General features: G+C 38.3%; 1 protein-coding gene across 9 annotated transcripts in view; it reads left to right on the plus strand.

The window, feature by feature from the left end:
* The window catches only part of LOC134741031 (neural-cadherin), a 456,653-nt gene that overhangs the window by 348,283 nt on the left and 83,578 nt on the right, over positions 1 to 24,792 (plus strand). The gene's annotated exons all lie outside the window — the stretch shown is intronic.

The raw sequence follows: 24,792 nt of genomic DNA on the forward strand, positions 1-24,792 counted from the left end.
AGCTCTTCATTTTGATACCCCACTCGATAAGTTTGCAAGATTTTTTTTTTCCAACTGTCGCGCATTATTGTGTATTACGTCCGCCATATTGATTTTATTATGACGTCACATAGCCTATGTCACCCGGAAGGACGTAAGGATTCTAATGATATATCACACATCTAAATCGGTTAAGGCATTTAGAAGTTATGGTGGAATAAATAAACTCACATACATATATACATACAAACATGAACGCTGAAAACATTACACTCTTTTCTTTGGGCAGTCGTGTAAAAATCGGTTAAGGCATTTAGAAGTTATGGTGGAATAAAGAAACTCACATACATATATACATACAAGCATGAACGCTGAAAACATTACACTCTTTTCTTTGGGCAGTGGTGTATAAAGATAAGGAATCGTTTTTTAGCGGTAATGGATAGTCTGTAAGAAAACTGACTATCGAACTATATATTATTATGTATATCTACGACCATCCGACGTTTTTACATACCAAAATCGCCTTTTCTCAAATACTATTTGTGAGCTTTTTTATAGTATCCGATTTTCCTTCCTGTCACATTCTCTCACATGCATAACCGAATAACTAAGTATCTAATTACGGGACGTAAGTTAGTAACTGTACCTCTAGTCATACTTGTTATGAACAAAATGCTGCACTTCATGATAAAAGCAAGCCGCTTTGCACAGTGATAGTAGGGACCAAACTGAGCGATTTGACCCGCAGCAGCGGCAGTTTCACCCCTTAGGAACAGAGATGGCGCCACTTCTTTAAAAATATTTCAAAAAATTCTACAAACTAAACCAATGAACCGATTTAAATATTTAATATCTCAAATGAAAGCTCATTATATACATTACATTTAAAAAAATACATAGAAAATATATACTGAATACTTTTGACAAAAATCGGCATCTTAAGTTTTTTTTTCTCGATTGATAGTTTTTACTTGATTTCTCAAAAAAAATGTATGGAACATGAATAGTTTAATGCATGTATATATTATTATATCTTCGAGCAGCTTACCAAGCGGGCCATATATGGGGAAACGCTCTGAAACCAGAAGTTTCCATACCATGTCCATCTTCTTGGGGATGGACTAAGGAAAAAGAGAGTTGGACTCCAGAATCGCGGCAGTTACAGCGATTTGGTCGCAATTAAGCCTCTTGGACCATTGTGGCTGTAAATCTGGCTGCGAAACTATGCGTTATGGGTGTCATCGCGTCAGCTTACCATGTACAGCCCAGTGTAAATCATGCAAAGATGGCTGTACAAATCAAAAGTAAGTTAATGTAGTTCTCAATCCAGGTTTATTTTGCATGCTGACCACTGATTATAGGTCTGGCACAAAATTATAGGTTTAATGGTAATCAGCTAGGCACAAATATAATTCAACAATAATCTACAGCAATCAGTTCATGTAATGATCGGTGATTTTGTAGTATTGAAATGGTACGAGTGCTTCAAAACGACTTTTCTTTTTCAGTTCTACATCTACCGACGAGGACATTTAAGTTTTTTGTTTACAAATGTAGTCACTTTAAATAAAAATAATCTCTATTTTGTTATTTTTTTTTTGTAATTCAGCACCTGGAAAAAACTTTATTCAGTTTTTATTTATTTATTTTTTATTTATTAAAATAAATTGGGTGATTTCTTTTCATATGACACATTTCATATTAAAATCAGTGCACTTACAGTTGAAGATTTCTTTTAAATATTTTTTTATTATTATTATAAACTGATCGGCGATTGGCCCTAGTCACACCTGATGGAAAGTGAAGACAGGGCCTAAGATGGAGCTCACCGGTTCAGTAACAGCCTATTCACTCTTGTTTTAAAGAGACCGAGGTCATATTGATCAGGGAATACAGATGGTGGGAGCGCATTCCATTCCTTAGCCGTCCGTACCAAAAAGGAGGAGGCAAAACGTTTCGTCCGAACGAATGGAATGTGGACCACGAACGGGTGCATTCGCTCCCCGCGCCTGGATGTCCGATGATGGAAAGGGAAAGGTGGGATCAGGTCGTGTAGTTCCTGTGCGCACTCCCCGAAATGTATCCGATAGAACACCGATAGGCAAGCGACTCGACGGCGATGCTCAAGGCTCTATATCCTTGACTTGACAGATGGGTCATCGCCAAAGAGTCTATGAGCCCGGCGCTCTATAGAGTCCAGGGCCGCCAGCTGATATTTGGCAGAACCGTCCCATAGGTGGGAGCAGTATTCCATGCACGAGCGTACCTGTGCTTGGTATAGGGAGAGAAAATACCGCTTCACCTTAAATAGGACACCAAGTTTTTTGACAGCAGTTTTAGCCCTAGACTCAATAGTCGACCCGAAGTTTGAGTTTGATTTATTTGTAAGAGCGTGCATAATTGAACTTAAATATTTCGTGAAGAATAAAAGGTATCGGTGTCGAGTTTTTTGTATAATACTTGTTGTTTATTCAGTAATATGCACATGTATTAAACTATTCATGTTCCATACATTTTTTTAAGAAATCAAGTAAAAACTATCAATCGAGTAAAAAAAAAAACTTAAGATGCCGTTTTTTGTCAAAAGTATTCAGTATATATTTTTTGAGTATTTTTTTAAAAGTAACGTATATAATAAGCTTTCATTTGAGATATTAAACATTTAAATCGGTTCATTGATTTAGCTTGTAGAATTTTTTGAAATATTTTTTAAAGAAGTGGCGCCATCTCTGTTCCTAAGGGGTGAAACTTGCGCTGCTGCGGGTCAAATCACTCAGTTTGGTCCCTTCTATCACTGTGCAAAGCGGCTTGCTTTTATCATGAAGTGCAGCATCCGGGCAAAAAATGGCCATAACAAGTATGACTACTCCTTACCCCTGGTTGCTGTTCAATCTTAAGGCCCCGTGGGTTCAGGTTATTCTCTCACTCTCACTGAGCGTAAGCGTGAGCGAGATCGCTGTGCGTGCCCGGGATCGCAGTATAAAACAAAAAAGTATTCGTTGTGTTCCATTAAAAATAAAATTGTGCAGTTTTCATATTAAGCTTTTGTGCAAAAATTGTTACAAATTTTTAAGATGCGTTTTGAAAGCAATTTTCGTGATTTTTTTCTATCGAGCGAAAGTCAAAAAATCATGTTTCAGAAAGGCCTCAAGATTGCTAACAAAAATTTTGGCAACCGTATTGCTATCTGTATAAGTAGCACTACGATTTTTCAAAAAACTGCTAGCTGAACCTACTGTAAGGACCTTAAATATGTAATAATCTGTTGAATTTCTTGCATAACAACCGGCTTTACTTTATCTGTCTTGAATTTATTATGACTTGTTTACTTAGGCAAATTATTTCACATTGATTAAATATACAGTAGCATCAGCAATCAGTACCTTGCCTGTAGGTAGGTATACCTACACTTCATTTATTAATATTGAAGCGCAAGAGTTGAAACAACTGTAGGTAGGTACGGAACTGTAACTGCTCAAGTTTTGTCGTGTAAAAAAACCTGAATAAATTAAACTAAAATTAAATGACTTGTAGACAACCTTGATTTTTGGCAAAAAAAGCTTTTATTTTATTTTAAGACCGAATGCTACCTACTTAAAATGTTCATTATTATTTCAACTCCAACGTCTCATTTTATTTGTGCTTTGTAAAATGTACCTCCAAGCAAAATATTTCGTTTCAACATTTTCAAACAAGTTATGTAATAGGATTACTTGTATTGTACCTACCTGTTTAAGTCCTTCTAATGGTGGTCTTTCTGACACACAGCTGCAAATAAACATTTAATACCTAACAGGTAATATGTTTATACCTACCCTTATTAAGGGTTGATTCATACATTCAACAGTTTAACTAATGTTTTCCATAATAAGGCTTACATCTGTAGTAAAATAAACACAAATCAATCAGTTCAGTGGTTGAGAAACGAAGGTAAAATAGAATTGTCGAGTACCGTTAAAAACTATGTATAGAGATGCTAGTCATTTTATTTGTCATGGATTTAGTGTGTACGTAATGTTTCGACACATCAACTGGTAGACTATGAGAGAAGCAGTTACTTGGTCAGATAAATTTCCGATCCGATCACACTTTACCTTGTTTCGAAACCGTGTTTATTTCGACTTCTCGTATGTTATTCGTAACTTTGTGTCATGATTGTACTGTATATTCCTCGTTGTAGGAGATATTTTGCTCCAGAAAGCGTTTTCCGAGCTTGAAACGGTGGCGGCTAGGCGGGGACGTAGGGGTGGGCTGTACAGCCGCCAGTTCGCTTCTGCCCGCCCCAGAACTGGCCGCATCGTGCGCGTCTCTCGCCACCCCTATACCTTAGCTATAGTCTTATTTAGCGAAAACAAAAAAAAACCGTCATGTAAGAGAAAAACATGTAAATTATTCACATGTGTGTTGTGATTTGTGTATTAAGTGTGGCTAAATTATAATTAGTAATCTCAGTGTGTCATGTGGTGAAAAAACTTTCGGTGCCGCCAGCACGCGGATATGGTGGACCCTTTAAAAATATTTTGGGTTTTAACAAATAGTACTTATCTAGGTAGGTAGTAATACTATTTTTGAACCAGAATCAAGTGTTTATAATATATAAAACTAAGTAAAATTTATATGTCATACTAATTATATCAATATATTGATATTGAATTATCAATATTATTCGCTATTAGAATAGTCCGACAAAAAACCACCAACATGTATTTCGTGTAAGTGTATAACAACTATAATACCCTCTGCTTAAATACTATCCAAACTTCGAGTAAGAAACAAAGTTACTGACACCAACTTGCGATATATTTCTCGCTGTGCATGCTCGTAGCTGCGAATGTTTGTCTTTACACATAAATAGACATACAGTTACAATCTAATTACATGGACAGATATTTTTTCTAAATTTTAGTAGGTACCGAGCAAATATATAAAATATATGCTTTTTATATGAGTTTGGTTTGCACAGAGCGTAACAAGGTGGGTCACTTATGGTTTTTTTTGGCCCATTTGGCTGCTGGTTGACTTAATTTAATATTGTTTCTTCGTAGGCCCAAAACGCAAAAGCGAGAAATCCAAAATAGTCGGGGAACAATTATGACGAGTTACGAATACAGTTTTGCAGATAATAAACGCAAACGAAGTTAGTAGAAGCTGATAAAATCATCACCTCTAAATCGTTTGGTCAAAATAGGTCAAATTTTATTGATACAATAAGGAATAGCCATGGTTTCGTGTCATATAATATATGAGCTTTACTAATATACATATTACGTATATTCGTAAAGCTGCTACCCAAGTTCATTGTAGTTTAATACAATCGACCATTCCCCGACAATGCTGAACAACATGCCTGTTGTATACTCGTCCGTAACCTTCTCAATAGAACCATTAATATCATATCTCATAGGTATAAGTATCCTGTATACTGATTTCTGGATCCAAAACCACTTTTTCTGACTGTAAATGATCCACATTATCACATGGTTGTATTTGTTTAAAAGATAATTAGTTTAGTTTTTCTTATTTTTCAAGTAAAATTAGTCATACTAAGTAATCATGGGCACCCCATGACTTTTGACATACGCTGTATGAAAAGCGACAAGACGTTACATTGAGTAGGGTGACCAAATTGCACGCAAAAATGTTTTTATTTTTCTACTTGTCATCTGAAAAATCATCATTATTGGTGGTAAACAATATACAACATCATTAGGCTCACTTTTAAATTCTATATGATGTCTTGTTCTCTTGCTACACGACCCTGAAATCATTCTATATATGTATATTCACTATTCTGCACAGATCATAGAGCTAACATTGTTAATGTCGTTATTGTTTAACGACACCGTGTGAGCCACGTAGAAGTCATTAAATCCATTGTCGGCATTATACCTCGCCACCATACTCGGGACCTCATTACGTGGAGATTTATTAACGCCCAGCTCACGCGGTCTTTCGTTTTAAGGCACTGCCTAATAAGAAAAAAACACTCCAGATTTATTGCGAATATTATCGGTATCTACGCCTTACTCCACGGAAACTCACATAGCTTATTTTGGGGTCTCTATTGTTTCCCATATAGTTTTAAGTCATAATATATTTGTTTGGCCACATTTTCGTTAGTCATAATTTGGGTTTTCTCAGAAATGCGTAACTTTTCAGGGTTGCCATAAAACAAACCTTTTTTTTTTTTTTTTTTTTTTTCGTTGGAAAAATGCTTTATGCATACCCACACCCTCGGGGGAGAAAGTGCGGGTTATGTGGGACTCGGCAAAAGGCGCCACTACCCACTAAAAAACCAACGGTATGCCTGCGCGCCGCCAATGGGGCGTGGCCACGGGTTCTCTTAAGTACGCAACCGTGACCACGCCGGCGCCGCCCGCCACTACCACATGCAGCGGGCCCTTCTCTGGGGGGGGGGGGGCTAGGGAGTAACTTCTAGCCCTGCCTCCTCAGAAGGCGCGTGGGCACACCACGCGCGCCTTCTCTGCGAGGCCTAGCGACGCCCCCGCGCCGCTGCCCAGACCTCGCTAGGTAGGGGGGAGGAGATGGGCATACGCCCTCCTCCGAGCCCCTGCGCGCTTGCGGCGGATCGGGTGCGAGGCTGGGTCGGCCTCCCGTTCCCTCTCCGCTGCCTCCTTCTGCGACATTACATCCTCGCAGAAGGAGAGGACCGCTTTCCACGACCTCTCGTCGGCGACCATAGCCTTAACTACGGCCGGCAAGGAGAGGTCGTCCCCCACCACTGCCATGAGGTCACGGCGCTGCCCCGCCCAGGCTGGGCATTCCTCCAGGGTATGCTGCGCCGTGTCCTCGCCGCAGCTGCACTGGTGACACTCGGCCGTCACCTCCCGTCTTGCGAACCGGTGCAGGTAGCTCCCGAAGCAGCCATGACCCGTGAGCACCTGCACCAACCGGAAGGTTAGCGAGCCCCGCTCTCTTTCCAGCCAGTCTTGTAGGACCGGCCGGACCGCCTCGACAGTCCTGTGTCCTCCCTCGCGCCCAGCTAGTTCTTCCTCCCATTGGAGGACGATGGACTGCCGGACGAGGAGCCTCTGCGCCTCTACTTCCCTGGGCGCAGGATGGTACTCCTGGAGCCGGAGGTCCCTGCGCCACTCGTACAGGGCCGCTTGGGCCTCCGCCTCCAGATCCCAAGGAGGCGTTCCCGCTAATAGGCACGCCGCATCATATGAGGTGGTGCGGTACCCGCGTACGACGCTGATGGCCATCGCCCTCTGAGCCTTCCTCAGCAGGGCGACATTTCGGGCCACCAGAGTCACCGCCCAGATCGGCGCCCCGTACAGGGCCATCGATCGCACCACCCCCATATACAGACGGCGGCTCGCAACCTCCGGCCCCCCGATGTTGGGCATCAGCCTCTTCAGTGCGGCCGATGCTGCCATTAGTCGGGGGGTCAGGCGGGCAAAGTGCTCGCGGAAGCTCCAGCGGGAGTCGAGGACAAGTCCAAGATATTTCATGTTGGACTCTACCTCGATTCGAGTGCCACCAACGACGATGCTGGATCCTGCAGGTGGGGCCTTCCGGGCAGCGTGGAAGCAGAGCGCCTCGGACTTGTGCAGCGCCACCTCCAGACCCAGCATCGTTATGCGTCTCACCACCTGTGCTACCGTCACGGTGGCGAGGCGTGCTGCTTCCCGGTACGAGGTCCCCCGGGAGGTGACTAGCGTGTCGTCTGCGTAGCAAGTCACACTTGACCCCGGGAGGAGCTCCCCCCGCAGCACCCAGTCGTATCCAATGTTCCACAGGAGCGGCCCTAAGACCGAGCCCTGTGGAACACCGCACGATGTCTCCCACCTCGTCAGCCCGCCGCCCCGGACCGGATACTCCACACACCGCTCCGAAAGGTAGGCCCCGACTATTTGACACAAATAGGGAGGCACTTTATGGTGTTTCAGCGCCTCCCTAATGCACGACCATGGCAGGGTGTTAAAGGCATTGGCGATATCCAAGGACACCGCCAGGAGAACCCCACCATGGTCAACCGCCTCATCCGAGAGGGCTTTAATGCGCGCGACCGCATCTACGGTCGACCTGCCCTCTCGGAATCCAAACTGGTGTTCGGACAGGTCAGGTCCTACTCCCCGGAGGTGCTTGATGATGCGACAGCAGATGATACGCTCGAAGAGCTTGTCGGCCTCGTCGAGCAACACGATCGGACGGTAGGCTGATGGAGAGTCCGCGGGACGCCCATCTTTTTTAAGGAGGACGAGCCGGCCGGTTTTCCAGATGGTCGGCCATAAAACAAACCTAACCTAACCTAACCTATCTATAGGATAGCCTGAGGAAAATCCTGAAAAGTTATCGGTGTCAGAATTACGACTTTCAATAATTATGTCAAACAAAGGGACCCCCTTATTTTGAAATACACTCCAAATATTACAAAAATAAAGTCATAAAGTAAGCAGCATCTCCGATCTCCGTACGGAAGGGGCTTAAAATCTGTAATAAACAAGTAACTGAGCTTCAAACGAAGCTATTGGGGGCATATTACAGACAGGAAATTAACTCTAAACGAGAACAGTAACTGTCTCCAGTTTTACTTAATTTTTACATAAAATAACTTCGAAAATGTAATGAAAAGTATTCCGAGTTTCCTTTGTTTATTACGTTTGAGCGGAAACTTGGTAAATTATCTCTGTGGTTAGCTACGTGTAGAAGTTTAAATTATTAGGAATTTCATTTAGCTGTTTCCAAATGACGTTACTTTGAACTTAACTTTTCAACATGTCTGTAGCAATAAATTATAAGTACGTAAGGTACCAGTTGTGTAACTGTTAATTTGTACCATGGAAAATTAATAAATACATATACTTAACTTTTGTTATTTAGGTACCTATGTATTTAGATATGGCAACAGTTTTTTTATTATTTCTACTTAATCGGTTATAAATACCTTTATAATGCTCCTATGCCTACTGTCTGTTTTTTGATAAACTTGGTAAATTTTAAGGAAACATAAGTACATGTTCTTTAATTAATCTTGTTCATAGCACAGAAATAGTACTTTACTTATGTGACTGCTACATAATGAAAGGCATTAAAATACGAGTGTGGGTTTAGGATACGAACGAAGTGAGTAATGCCTAGACAAATGAAGTCCCTATTCTCATGTCACTCGAGATCAAATGTCGTGCGATTTATATTAAAAAAACATACTGAAATGACGTTTCGTATCGATAACTGTTGACAGAGTCCCACTTGAGTTTTGACAGCTGTTCCAAATTTAAACTCATAACCTTACAAAAGTCAATACTGTAATATCATTAAAGTACAGATTTTATCTACTACCACAGACAAGTTCTCATAGTAAAATTGGTGGTCATAATGCTGGTCATTTCCTACGGTTTCTGAACACATTTTAGAGCACTAATGATATCTGCGTAAATAAATTAATTTTATTTCCTTATCTTACAAAAGTCGATACTGTAATATCATTAAAGTACAGATTTTATCTACTACCGCAGACAAGAATGTTCTCATAGTAAAATTGGTTGTCATAATGCTGGTCATTTCCTACGGTTTCTGAACGCATTTTAGAGCACTAATGATATCTGCGTAGATAAATTAATTTTGTTTTCTTTGCTACGATGACCCAAAAGTTCTGAGGTTAGTTACTGCTATGAAAACAGACACGGGTAAAAGGTTAGTTCGGACATCTGCCTCGTTGATCTAAATTCAGCCTTTATCTTTCATTTCAAGCAATTCGTTACTAATTCCTCAATAACGCCATATATGTGTAATTAGAGAATATATTGAATTGATCACATGAAAACTTCAGAGACTGGATTTCAATAAAACGGAGCAACGGCGTGCAGCGAATGCACCTGCGATTGCGGGGCGCCGGCGGGCCGTGATAAGACAGTAACTCAATCTTAGGCAGCCAAGAAATGTTCGCAAATGTAATCGACGCAGCCTCCTGTCCGACAATCAACCAATCCACGTTCCACCGAATCCACTTTAACTAATGCGTCCTATTGAAGCGACCGCACTACAATTGCCACTAACGAGTAGGTATTGTTTGCAAAGTGCGTGAGAGTAGGTTGAGCCATCGTATCCGTTTCACAATCAACCGAAGATTGCACGTTTTTCGGAAATATATTTACCGCCTTGTTAGATCTTAACATTTCTATGTTCGCATTCGCTCAGTATCTTGTATTTCTTTCTTAAAGGTTTAATCCCAAGCCCTCGGCGTTTCAATAATAAAACAGATTTGTTTTGGAAAATGTTGCGGTATTTTTGTGTTCGGCGATGTTTAACTAAAGTGTGTTTGTCCATTTTCCGCGGAATTATATCGCTGGAAATTTTCGTTGAACATGAAGCCCGCTCCTCGGGCTGTGATGCATAACTGAATTGTGGGTTGCCGCGGTAAGCCCATAAAACCGCAGGTAAAAAGATCGACGGCGACGGAATGCAAACTGTCTATTAAAATTTGTCGCAACGAATTTTTACATGATCTTTTCATATTTAGGGACACAAGCAAAAAATAAATAACTACAGTAGCGGAAATTAATGTAAAAAAATTTTTCAAATACGTTTGCATAATTATTTTTATAATTTCTCAAAAACGGCTTTAGCGATTTCGATGAAATTTACAACATAGGGGGCGTATGAAAATGACGATTCATTCAAACTAGGGTTAATATTTTTAATAATTAGTTTTCCCAAGTTTTCGCGGTGGTGGGTATTAAAATGGAAAGTAATGATGCAATTTAATTTTCAACCAAAGGCTTACGAGGGCGTAAAACAGATCCATCTAGGTTTTATTGTTAGTACAATTCGACTTTGAATGATTTCAAATAAAAAAATCAGCTTAATTGGTATGTGTGAAGTCCCCAATACGCATTGGGCTAACGGGCCACGTAGCCAAGTGCAGTGGGACGTAAGTAGGTATATTATATGGTCGTGACGATGATACAATCATTGTTTGACATGATATAAAGTCTAATTTCAAATTTTTTCAAATGAATGCGTGCAAATAATAGCAGTGCAGCAATAATAGCAGCTTCCTTATGGCAAGCGACAATGTGGTACCTTTTACTTGAAAACGACACAACAATTTACGATTAATTAAGTTTAATATGTTTATCCCAAATATAATTATAACCGTATGAATTGATTTATATTTTTTATTGTTAACTAGTTTAGTAAGGTACTGCTATATAGCATTGATTTATATATTGACTCATTGTTCATTTTTTTGTTTAAATTTATTCTGTAATTAAGGCTTGGGTCGACAGTGGATCGACTGAATCAGGTTGACAGTGGGTCAAAGTTTTAAAACTGCCTGGAGAATTTTCCAAAGTAGGAAAACATTGTTATAGGGGCTTAGAACTTGCCTAATTAGGATTTTCCTCATCTGAAATTAGAAAATTTATAATATCAATACCTATTTTTTTTACTTATTTACAATTGATCAAATATTCATTTTCAATAAGATTGCAAGTCGTTTGAGCATAAAAACCAACGAGCCCAACAATTGAGCAGACGATTTCAATCTTTGATTTACTGTAGACCACCGTGTGATTTAGTGTACCCTACCCCTGTTGCACAGTGAGTCAATTCCCATTTTTCATTAAAAGCGTTACTGTCACTATAACACAATAAAACTTAAATAAATTATGTCTACAATAGTTCATAAATAAAATATGCATTACTGTTATTACTCGAGATACGGGCATTAGAAAATTGGGTGATCCAGTGTCAACCATCTTACCCTATGATAGATTTTTTGCCGCTACTGTATTATATGATCCGAACACGACCAAAAATTTTAAGCATGGATTCTATAACATAACAAATCATGTTAGTGTTTAACTTTATATACTAGCATCGTTGTGTTATCAGAGTATATTAATTCGTGCGTAATATCAAGCCCGACTTAATTATGACTGGCTCAAAGATAACAATAATCTGGCTGTACGAATTTGCTCTTACATATCCCCGCATTTTGCTGAGTGCTGATCTTATTACGATATCTCTGGGGTACGTACACTAGCATTTTTATTGCTTTACTAGTCATAGGTCTGACGACCGGTCTGGCCTAGTAATTATATTTGTTACAAATTTTAGTATTATTTTAATCTATGGAGTAATACATATTAAATATATTAATACCGAGTCACTCACGTATTTTAAGTCGAAAAACGCTCGAAAACGCTTAAAATACGTGAGTGACCCGTTATTAATATATTTAATATGTCTGTGTCTCACGGGATTTTTTTTATTAAAATTGCTAATCTTTACGGGGAGATATGGCAAAATGGAGTAATACATACATAGGTATATACTGGTTTTGTATATTATGGGTTTAAATTACTTTCTGCAATGTTATTATATTAAAGTAGGTATTTATGTAATGGTAAAGTAGATAGTCATTGTCAGTAATATGAGTAATATCATGCGAAAGCGTGTTAAGAGCCTAGCCCGCGTCGGCGGCACGAGACCGCATGGGCGCATGCCATGCCGCTTTTTTTCTCCGGTCCGGTTGGAGTGTGCAGTGCTCTCGTCGCACTGCCTTGCTGTTGTTTATTTTACTTTTCGACAAGCTATTTACCGCCACAGATAACGTTTACTCCGCATTAACCTTATAAGCAAAAAAACAATTTTGCTTACAATTATAAAAGTATATACATATAAATACTAACCATCATAAAGATATGCACGTTTTATGGTTAATATTTAGTTTAATGTTTTTATTGTTTTGCGAAGAAGTAAATTTATGGTTAATATTTAGTTTAATGTTTTTATTTTTTTGCGAAGAAGTAAATGTGAAAAGTTGTTGATAACGTAAACTACCAGTGCTTAAATATGTTTCAGTAAGTATTTCAATTTGAATTGAAATGAATTTTGCATTTGAGAACATTTTTGGTATTTTTTTAGTATTCCTGTATTTGGAACCGCCGTTGTGGGCCTCTTTTCGTCGGGATTCCTTCCTCGCAAATTTTCTTCAACATTTGTCATATCCTTTACGTCCGTCACAATATTATTCGATTGCTTTCTTCTATAAAGTATTTTTTTTCTTCATAAAAATATTCTAAAAAAGGTACTTTTATTTTAATTCTTTCAAAGCTGTAGTAGGCATTTAAAACGGTTGAATTGTCAAACTTTTTCTCGATTGTTACGAAGACTTAAGTTCACGTTTGCTCTCTCTAGTTTTGAAAAGTTTACCCTATACTGTTTGTTTTGGACTCAATCACGTTGAAACGACTTAAGGCATTGGGATCAGACTTTTTGTATTGATTTTGACCCGACAATTCGTCTAATTTTAACCCGCCGGAAGTTTTACGAAGGGACCAATCCGTTTCTCGTAGTAGAGAATGACAATTGATTTATTACGAACGCTGTATTGTAAACTTGAGCTGCCCTTTCAAGTTACTATTTCTGAAGACGACCCTTGAGTAAATATGTCTTGTTTCCCGATTTACCTTTGTGTCGGACAATCTTGCCACTGCCGTCACGCTCCAATAGGGACACGGTTGAAACGGTCCTGCGACATGTCGGTGATAACCGGAATCATACTCCGACCGCATAACTCCTCAGGGAAATCAACATACGGTTTCTAACGTTCAACTATAACTTTGTTGTTACCACAGATCATATTTGTGTTACATTTCGTAGTGGTGTGAAGAAGTTATATAACGTTAATAAGCACACACTTGCAATAAGCCTGAAAGATTTCATCAGCCAAACCAACCAGCTATCTCTTCTGAGTGCAGTAATAGCTCTCACTTGCCACAAGATTGTAATATAAGACGTTTTTTCGGACATAATGCAGTTTTGAGGGGTAAGCATAATAAATCAATTTAAAAAATACTTATCGGCTATAAAACAAAATCAGTTGGCCAAATTTTGTATCAAAATGTAAGGGTAGTAAAACCAGGCGAACTGAAATAAGAAATATTCTAGAAACAATAAATGGGGACGTCTAATAGCACTTTCTGAAACCCGTCTCAGATGAGAGCGTGTTCGACTCCGAAGTGTTCCCATCGACATACAGTGTACTGCGCTGCGACCGAGCCGGGGGACGGGGCGGCCGCGTGCTGCTCGCGGCGCGAGCGCCGTATTCCGTCTCGCGGCTCGATTGTAAGCCGAGCAAAGACGACGAGATAGTTTGTGCGATAGTTACTAGAGGTCGCATACGATTTATTTGCTGTGTTGTTTATTTAGCGCCTAAAGTGATTGATGTTAAATATTACTCCATTTTTTATTGTATATGAGTATAATAACTCGTACTCATTTATTTATAATAATATTTCATATTACACGTCATAATTGATAAGTATAAGTATTCGATTGTTGTAATTAATAATTCGATTTTACCAGTTATTATATTGCGAGATTTTAACTTACGTTTCGCGAGTCCAACGGTAAATAATGAATTTGAAATGTTTATAGCTAAATGCAATCTACAGCAAGAGAATACAGTGTTTAATGATCTCGGTAGAATGTTAGATTTAGTATTGATTAATGAGGCTGTGGCTGGATCGTCGGTGTCCACTTGTGAGGGTATTGTTTGCAAGGAAGTTCACCATGTTCCATTAGAAATAACCTTACAGATAAGCACCAAACAAACCTCTATTACTACTCAACCACAATTCACCACTGAAGCCTCAACACCCCAAAGAAATTTCAGCAAAGCGAATTTCCATCTTTTGTACGCTCAAATAGCTCTTGCTGGAATGATACCTATACTAACAATGAAGTTAATGATGCAGTTTCCGCTTTCTACAACTTACTTAATCAAAATATCGCTTCTTCTGTGCTATTTAAAATGCATAAAATACCTAAGGCCCGATATCCAGTAAGGTTCACATCAGAAACTATTAAGTTAAATAAAATAAAAAATCAGTACCATAAGTGGTATAAATTGAGTAACGATCAATTAGATTATGCCTTTTTTACGTAATATATAGACGTCAAGCAAAAAACATTCAGAACGAGGTTTTTAAACATTCAATAGACGCATAAAACTAAACATTAAACGAGACGTTACGTCATTTTGGTCTTACGTAAAACAACATAGAAAAAACAATGACAAGCCATATTTGGCGACATAACTTCAGATCAAGTAGTAAAAGAGTTTTCAATTTATTTCAGTAGTGTATTTCTACCTGATCTTCCTGCATTAGATGTTCACACTGCCATTCAACACTGGGATACCTCCCATCGACTCATATCAATCGACCACATTTACGGCAATGATATAAATGTAATGTAGCCATAAAACGACTAGCTCCTAATAATACACAGGGCCCAGACTTTATTCCACAATATGTAGTGCGCGATTGTTGCGAAGCTTTTATAAAGCCTTTGTCATACATTTTTAATCTGTCCATCAAAACCAATACTTATCCCTTGCTCTGGAAAATATCAAAAGTCCTCCCGATTCACAAAAGTGGCTCTACCTCTAAATCAGATTTCAATAAATACAGACCGATAGCAGTCCTTTCTTTGTTCGGCAAGGTGTTTGAAACTGTTCTATACTAAAAAATACATCAGCAGTTAAGGGGCTGGTTTACTGACTCATAACATGGATTTTTACAAAATAGATCAAAACCATCCAATTTTCTTAACCTTATAACATACACTACCCACCAGTTAGACGAAAAAAAGCAAGTGGATGTAATTATACTAGATTTCCAAAAGGCCTTTGATAGGATACTTAGACTTTGATGTTTTATTGCAGAAAATCTATCTATCAATCTGGACGCAAGCAATATATTATGTACAATACGGCTAAAACATACTCCGTCACTTCGGGCATTGTTCAAGGTAGCAGTCTTAATTTTTAATAACAATAAACGACCTTGCAGAATATATAAAACATTGCATGATATTGATGTTTGCTGATGATATGCTATGCCCATACAAAATCCATCCGATATAAGTAAGCTCCAAACGGATATTGATAGCGTATTATTTATAGCTTACAGCTTAACTCAAGTAAATGTGCAGTAATGACATATTCAAGAACGTCTCAGACCATTGCTAGATTCTACACATTAAAAGGTCAACTCCTACAAAATGTAAATTATTCGCGACCTCGACCTGGGAACACACTAAAATAACTTTGAATAAAAATGTAGTTCAAATTTGTAAAAAAGCGCGAAAAGCTCTCGGTTTCGTAGTACATCAATCCAAATATATTCATAACCACCACGTCATTACTCTATTATATAATGCCTTTGTACGTAGCCTGTTGGAAAGTAACTATATTGTCTGGTGCCCACACGAAAATAAATACATACTTCTCATTGAAAAGGTTCAGAAATCATTTGTTAGATACTTGTACTGGAGACAGCATGGTTACTATCCCTACATGTATCCTACGCAGTTTGTGTTAGGAATCATCAGTCTTGAGGTACGGAGACAACTTGCAGTCATAAAATACTTCCTTAGAATACGTGGATCAATCACAAATCCGTGGTTACTGCAATATGTCACTTTTAAAGTACCTACGCCATTTAAAAAAAAAAAAAAGTTAAAATCATTTATTGTACACCAAGAATTAGGCAGAAACAAAAATTAACTGGTCTTAAAACTAAGGGACAATTTATGTACATCTATGCATTTACAATGACGGTTGCACCGGTTCCTACACTAGGCGTGGCCTGTCACGTAGGTAACCAATCCAGACACGAAATATCTGTGACATGATTTGTGCGAAATGCCAATAAGACACTATACTTAAATTTAAAGAAGTTACTAATCAGTAGGTAATAACAATAATACTAGTTACAAAGCTAAATTTAAGACAGGGTGAAACTAAAACTACATACATAACTAAACTTAGGTTTACAGGTGATGCATGTGCAATTTTGGGTGTATAGGTACTGTTTAGGTGCGCGCGCGTGTGTGTGTGTGTGTGTGTGTGTGTGTGTGTGTGTGTGTGTGTGTGTGTGTGCGTGTGTTGTTGAGAGTGAATATAATTACTTGACTACTTTCATGAGATCCTCTATATCCTCATACGTAAGGGAGCTGAGCCAGGCTGATACTATTTTCTGGGCTTCTCTAACGGACAATGTTTTAATGGAGATTTTAGAATTAACTTTATTATAAACAAATGGATGCAGAAAGTTAGGCAGACGGTGAGCAAAAACTGACGAAGTCGAAGGTATGGGTACTTTGAAGGTACGCTTTTGCAACATGGAGTTGTAAGAACTATATACTCTTCGACCTCGCCCCACACCTCTTTTTATAATTCCCAGCACCAACACAGTAACTTTAGTCACTAACCCTCTATATGTAGCACTAAATCACATAAATAATACTCTTCTATTCGAACCCCAGACAGACATATTCTCACAGAAGGAACCGAGACTCCTAGCCACGGCAACTCAGTATTTGGAGTCGATCTTCACACCCACGACTATACCGTCATAATATAGTATTATTAGCCATGTATATATAGTATAGTAGTAACACAATAATTTGTTACGTTTATAGTTTATCCGTTTTGTCTTGTCTTGTTAAATTAAGTCCAATGTATAGTAACGTAGCTATAACTTACATGTTTGGTGTACCTGTTCATGTAAGTTAGTCAATAAATAAATAAGGGGTGTACCGAAAAAAAGCTGTAATCTTCAAATGAAAAAAACTGATGCAATTGATAAGGATTTTTGGAATTTAGGATTACTAGAATATGAAGCTACTTTTAGTTTAAATAATTATCAGTTTTTTATTATTAAATTTTCTGCAGGAGTGATAAGAAGCTTTTTCCTAGTGCATTCATGGCAGCTTTTTACGGAGCTGTTTTTCATATTTGCCTGCACCATCCCATTACCCGCTGGAGTTGTTAAAGTTTTTTGACTGTTTTATCCTTCTCATTTAATACACTCTTGATTTGAGCCTATGAATAGTCGAGAGAACGGCACTGCAGGACGTATGGTGGTCTTACTTTGCTCATCGTCTATTACAAAATGCGACTTTTTGTACGAAGGAAATTGTATGATTTTCGAATTGGCCCAGAAATTATTAACGCAAATTTTTGGTTATTTTAGCTATCCTTACTTTTGTACGAATCTATATACTATGTTTCTTTATAGTTCATTTCACTTAAGTCATGTACCCCAATTTTCATGATAAATATGACGGGCATGCGGGGGCGGGCGCAAATTCTATTACCTAACAATATTTCTGATGGTCACTTGTTCCTTGAGGTCTGCCGCTTCGAGGCCTCTGTTTAAGAGACAACGTACAAAATTATTTATTTATATTATGAAATGCACGAAACTTCGAGGTAATTTAAGGTGTATCGAAAGCTAGCATGTTGGATGTTGAGAATTTTCTTGCCATTTGGAAAATATTAAATTTCAGTGATCTCTTCTGTTCATCGGTGTAACGTCGCATGGCGTATAACCAGAATTATTTATATTGGAATATATAATTTAACATTTTATTTAGGACTTTTAACTGCGGTTAGGTCGTCATCTTGCTTGGAAATAAAATTACATCCGTTCGAAATTTACTGTTTTTTCTACGGTACACCCCTTAAATGAAAAAAAAAAGTGATATTTCATCGCTACTTTTTGTGCAAATACAGTTTAACAGGTTACTTTAAATGAAATATGGCGTGTGGATAATGCATACAGTACACATTTTACATATACAAACCACTGAGCAATATGCAAATCGTAATATCTTACAAAAAACTACTCGCAAGAGTTTTCTTGGCAAATGTAAGCGCTGCATATTCAAGTAATTGAGTGTTTTCTTTTGTTTTCCGAACTAAATATCAGGCTTTAACTAAGAAAGAATAACAATTTTTAAATTAAATTAAACCCTTAGGTATAGTTCCATCATGTCTATCTCTCTTAACGTTGTTTATCACGGGCATATGAATTAGAAACACCTAAGCTACATATTTTATCAAACGTACGTACCTAACGTATTTGATAAAATATGTAGCTTAGGTGTAGTGATAAATATCTAGCAAAAGATTTGTTACAGTACCCTATCCATTTTATGATGTTGTCGCTTGGAAATAAATTGTGCTCACAAAGTTTGGAGCATCGGTAGAGTTTACCCAGTCACAAACTAGCAATACACACCTCGTCAATCAATCCAATTAGGAAATTTTACACTCGGCCATTAAAACTTCGTGACCGGAGGAAGTTGGACCGGGAGCGGCCACCACACGGGACGCCACAGTGCCACAGACGCCCTGCTCAGCTTCTCATGCCCGCACATTACATCTCGTATAAGACTGTCTCGTTGTATATGTATATTTAACTGTATAAATTGCAATTACATTTTTATAGTCTGTGAATTATTTATCTACACAGTGTGTAATTTTGTAGAAATTGAATTTTAAGGTTTTATTTTAGACTAGCTGTGCCCGCGGCTTCGCCTGCGTGGAATTCGGTCTGTGTCAGTAAGCGGCTAATTCACCCCTAATTTATCTCCCTGTCCCCGGGAGACGGAACTTAAAGTAAAGTTGACAAATGGATACGCTAGAGGACTGTAGTCCAGATAAAATATTTTACAATTAGGTACCTACCACCAAAGATAGATATAACTCCGTAATAGATGGATACAGTCTAAGGAAAAAACGTGCCTCGAAAATCACGAAAATTTGATTCTCGATCAGATGTCGCTACTACCTTTTGCCTACTCTCGTATAGAGGGCGTTAACGGTTTCGTTTGTTATTATTTAACAATTTTAACGCATATCAGTGAAAGAACATGGGTCAAAAAAATAAAAATAATTAATGCAAATAAAAAAGATCGTTTATCCATATTTAAATACATTTTATCGTATTTTAATAAATCTTCATTTTTAGTTTTAAAGTGTGTCGATAGATGGCAGTGTGGTTACAAAATTTACTATGACAGTACCGCTCTATAATATTACATCCTCTTTGCTACCACTAAATAAAATTACACTCCAAAAGGTTTTTGTTGCCCTTATTCAAATTTTTGACGTGATTTAAACGGCATAGAGTAGTAGGTGTATATCGAACGATACAGTACCATTTTTGTATTTTTACGTCCTTGACTGTACCTATCCAAATCGGGTACACTACATATTTCCGAAAAAATATTATTCCGAATTTTAGAATGTCGAATTTTATCATTCCGATTTTTAAATGCTCGACCCATCAAAATTCCGACTGTCATAATTACGAATGATGGAAATCACGAAGATTTATATTTCCGAAAACCCAAAAAGCCGAATTTTGTAAATTCCGAACTACATAATTTCGACTATAACAATTCCGATGGTGGCAAACACCGAATTTAACATTTACGATTTTCAAAATCACGAATTCGGAATTGCCCTTATCCGATTCCTATTTTAAATATCCCAATTTTTAAATTTCCACTTTTTTGGCAACAGTTCGTTTTCTTGGGGGTCGCAGTTCTAACCTAACCTAACCCACTTTTCTGGCAACAGTTCGTTTTCTTGGGGGTCGCAATTCTAACCTAACCTAACCCACTTCTAGCAACAGTTTGTTTTCTTGGGGGTCGCAGTTCTAACCTAACCTAACCCACTTCTAGCAACAGTTCCGGTTCGCAGTTCTGTCTAATTTATTTATGCCGAATTTTTATGCCAAAAATATTTTATGCCGAATGCCATGACGCGGCACGACAGGTACCCGTAATAATTACTAAAACGTGAGTCTTCATTTGAATATCACGGACTTCATTTTTCCAATCTTAAAAAACCGAATTTCTGAATACCGAATTATTTTATTTCCGATCGGACAATGATTTTTCGGAATTTAGGAATTCGGAAAAAAAATATTTTCGGAAAAGTGTAAAATCGGAACTTTAAGCTTTCTGTCAAGTGACAATCGGATTTAAAGTTTTCGGAAATAGCACATTCGTGATTTTATTCCATCGTGTTTTTAAAAATCGTAATTTTGATATTTCGGACTTATAAATAATCGGGATTATGAAAGTCGTGGTTATAAAAATCGAAAAAACGTATTTCGGAATATTTGGGTGTTCCCATCAAAATCATGTCATCCAAATCGGTCCTCCAGTGAAATCAGTCTAAGCATGACGCCGGCGGCGGGCAGTGTCTGCCCCTTTTTTTGTTGTTTTCGGAGTGGGAAATGCAACTGCGTAGCGTCTGCCCCTACGACTTGTTGATAGTCATAGCGAAGCAGGCGCTCACGGGGACCTGTAGGCGCTTAAAGCGGAACGGGAAGTTGCTCGGAATGGAGGGGGATACGCAGGATGAACACGGCTTCTCCGGCGCCACACTCCGTCAGGATCTGCGCCTATATATGTATTGCGTACGATGTATTTGGGATCACAATCGAGACTCGCGCTGGCTTGCCGTTTCAGCCGAAAGCGAAGCGACCTGCCTGGCTAGCGCCACTGAGTCTCTCACCGTGGTTTTTCTTAGACTCCTGAGACCGTGCCCCTTGTGGCCGCAATGCATTGCGAGACTTTCGCGAAAGATTCGATTTTTTTCGGGAAGGCATGGTAACGCGTATAAGTCCCAAATCGTTTGACATTTACTGAAAAATTCGTGACCATTATTAAGAGGAAAGGGCACGGCCGCTTCTCCATGCAAACGCAGTCTCCATTTCTACCCTATGTTCTTCCACGGGACTCAAACTATCTCTATACCAAATTTTATCTAAATCGGTTTAGCGGTTTAAGCGTAAAGAGAAATTAAAAAAAGTTTTTTTCATTTTTTTTGTGTTTTCACTCGGGAATGGTGTCATTTTGATATCATAAATGAATTCGGCATACCCGATTTATACAAAAACGATACCTAACTTGGCCTAGTAGCTAAAATAATATAGTTATCAAGATAAAGTTTTTAACCCCTTTTTCCATGGGGGATGAATTTTTAAAAACGCTGAAAAAAAATTTCTTGCTTTTTAATATAATTAACGTTTTGCAAAGTTTTAAGTTCCTGACTTAAAATAAAATTTGCACCCCAAGACAAACTTTCATCCCCTTTTCAACCCCCTGAGGGGTTAAATTTCCAAAAACGTCAAAATTAGTTTTTTTGTAATCGTCTATCATACATTTCTAAGAAGTTTCAAAGCATTTGTAATGGATTCAAACTTTCAACCCCCTTTTAACCCTGTTAGGTGACGAATTCTTGAAAACGCTAAAATTACTTTTCCTGTATTATAATAATATGCCCATTATACAAAGTTTCAAGTAACGCACTCAAAAAAAAAATTGAACTCCATACAAACTTTCAACCTCTATTTCACCTCCTTATGGGATGAATTTTCAAAAACGCTGAAATTAGTTTTCTTGTATTTCAATAATATATCTTCTTACGAAGTTTCAAATTGCTAGCTTAAAATAAATCTTGAACTCCATACAAACTTTCATCCCCCTTTTTAACCCCCTTAGGGGTAAAATTTCTCAAATTTTTATAGCCTATAACCTGGCCGTGGATTTTTTCGACAGATTAGTAAAGTTTGCATCAAAATCCGTTCAGCCGTTTTCATTTGTAGCGCGGTCAAATAAACAGACAAACAGATAAACAGACAAACAGATAAACAGACAAAAATTCTAAAAACTGTTGGAATGTGTTCTGTTATCGATTCTAAGTATCCCCAGCCAATTTTTTTTCGAATATCTTCCATGTACAGACTTTCGACCCTCTTCCGCTTTATTATAAGTATAGATTAAAGCAAAATCGCAACACTACAATACTCGTATTTTATTGTTTCCGAGACCATTACGACACAGACCGTTTAACGCAAAAAGCAAAACGCTGAAATGTTCGGAAGCCTGGCAAAAACGCAAACTTCGTACCTACTGTAATTGAAACTGGAATCGATGTGTAAATGAATGGTTCCCGATCATTCTGCCCGCAGAAAAGGTTGATAGAAATCCAACACTGTCTATTGCTACTATTGTTACATTTTAATGCTAACTTTATTCGATTACTAAAACCAGGGCCGTACATTTAAGAGAAATAGAAAAAGAACAATAACTCAATATAACTAAGAACTGACATTAGTGCAACCGGAATTGAATTTCAGGAAAGTAAAAAGGAAGGCAGACAATACAAAAACAAATTTACGTCTCGACGTCCAATCGCTGCAGTGGCTGAAAACAGTTTCTGTTTATCTTGAAAAGTAGGTTGGCGAGATCTTTTGAATAGATCAGAGCGTCGGTGTCCTGAATCTTCTGAATTTGGCAGTGTCTTGAAAAATCAAAAAGGTGTTACATTGGCTTGATCCAGCTTATGTGAAAGCCTCAGGTCTGGCGGCCTCCGCACCCGTCCTGCGCGACGCGAAGGCACGTCCCGACACTCCACTCGGTGCACCTCTTGATAAAGAATTTCATTATCGGCCACCACTCCGGCTATGTGAATGTGTCCCGAAGATTTGATCTTAGCACATTTGCTCACCGATAGGACGCTTTGTTTTATACGCACACAGAGAATATTAGAGTCTGGTATTTCACTCACAGAGAATTGTTAATGCTGACGTTAAACAGAGGGAATGTCTATGGATCCTCAAAGTTGAGTAAATTCTTTTCTAGTATGAATTGTCATGGTAGTCTTTTATCGACAGGGTGTAGAATCTTAAATGAAACTGCTGGCATATCCTGAGCCAAGTTAATATTATTTTGTAAATGCCTTTCATTTTATTAATACAATTCTATTACCAATAGGTACGACTACCGTATCAATATTCAAAGGGAAATGTCAGGTACAAGAAACGTCATTTACTCTTGTTGAATCTCTATAAAGGTGAAACATAAAAACTTCAAACAGGATGTGGTCATAAATAAAAAAAACCGGCCAAGTGCGAGTCGGACTCACGCACGAAGGATTCCGTACCTGAATCGCTGTCAAACTTCGGTGTTGGAGTAAGTTTCCTTTCTGTACGGTAGTACTATTACTTATTCTGAGCTGGTAAGACATAATGTTGTGTTGTAGCAATAGCACCCTCCTATTTAGTATACGCCTCGCCCTTTGGAAATAATAAACACACCAGTCGCTTGTGTAAGAATTTAAAACTGTTACGTGCACTTTATCCGAATTGATCCCAGGGACGATTTGTTGGCTTGTGAAATGTTGGCATCATTTTTTACGGGAGTTGACGCAGTTTCGTAACAAAATAATTCAACGAAGTCCTGAGCGGGCCTCCCCTCGCGTGTTTACTTGCAAAAAGTCGCCCGCGGCGTCGTTAGGCTGCTCTTTACGTCGCAGATTAGTTTTTATGATCGTCCAATTTAGCTGAACTTTCAAATTTTATGACGGAAACTTCTTTTGAAGATACGGAAACTCTTAAGACTGATTTACAACACGCTTCTAACACTACAATCATACACCTAAACCACTCTATAATCTTACACCTAAACCACACGATGAACAAATGCGAGCTGCATTTTTGATTTTACGGTCTGGTCCGAAGTCCGAATCGTTTATGAATGTTAGTGTAGATTTGTGCCATAAAACAAGGATTTGATATTCTAATGGACTTTAATTATTAATGCAAGAAATTTGAATAATTTTACATTCGTTTAAAAGCAACCACTTTTTCGGACCAAGGCAAATATGAATTGTTTGTACTAAAAATTTCATGCGTATGTACCTTTTTTATACTTTGAATTTAAAGAAAAACCGACATATGTGTGAAAGTTGAATGTTTTGCATAATTCTAAGAATCGTACCTTATCGTATATATTGTACATTATTTCCGCTATAAGCGGATAGTTTTAAAGGACTAGTCGGATAAGTTTTAAACAGTATATGGCATGTTTTCGTATTAGTTTTGATATTGCCAGAACCGTCACTGATACCGCAATAAGCGAAGTCTGTAGTTGGGTGTCGTGCAGGCAGGCGGCGGGACTTCA

Source organism: Cydia strobilella, chromosome 4 (genome assembly GCF_947568885.1).
Source record: "Cydia strobilella chromosome 4, ilCydStro3.1, whole genome shotgun sequence".
Taxonomy (NCBI): domain Eukaryota; kingdom Metazoa; phylum Arthropoda; class Insecta; order Lepidoptera; family Tortricidae; genus Cydia; species Cydia strobilella.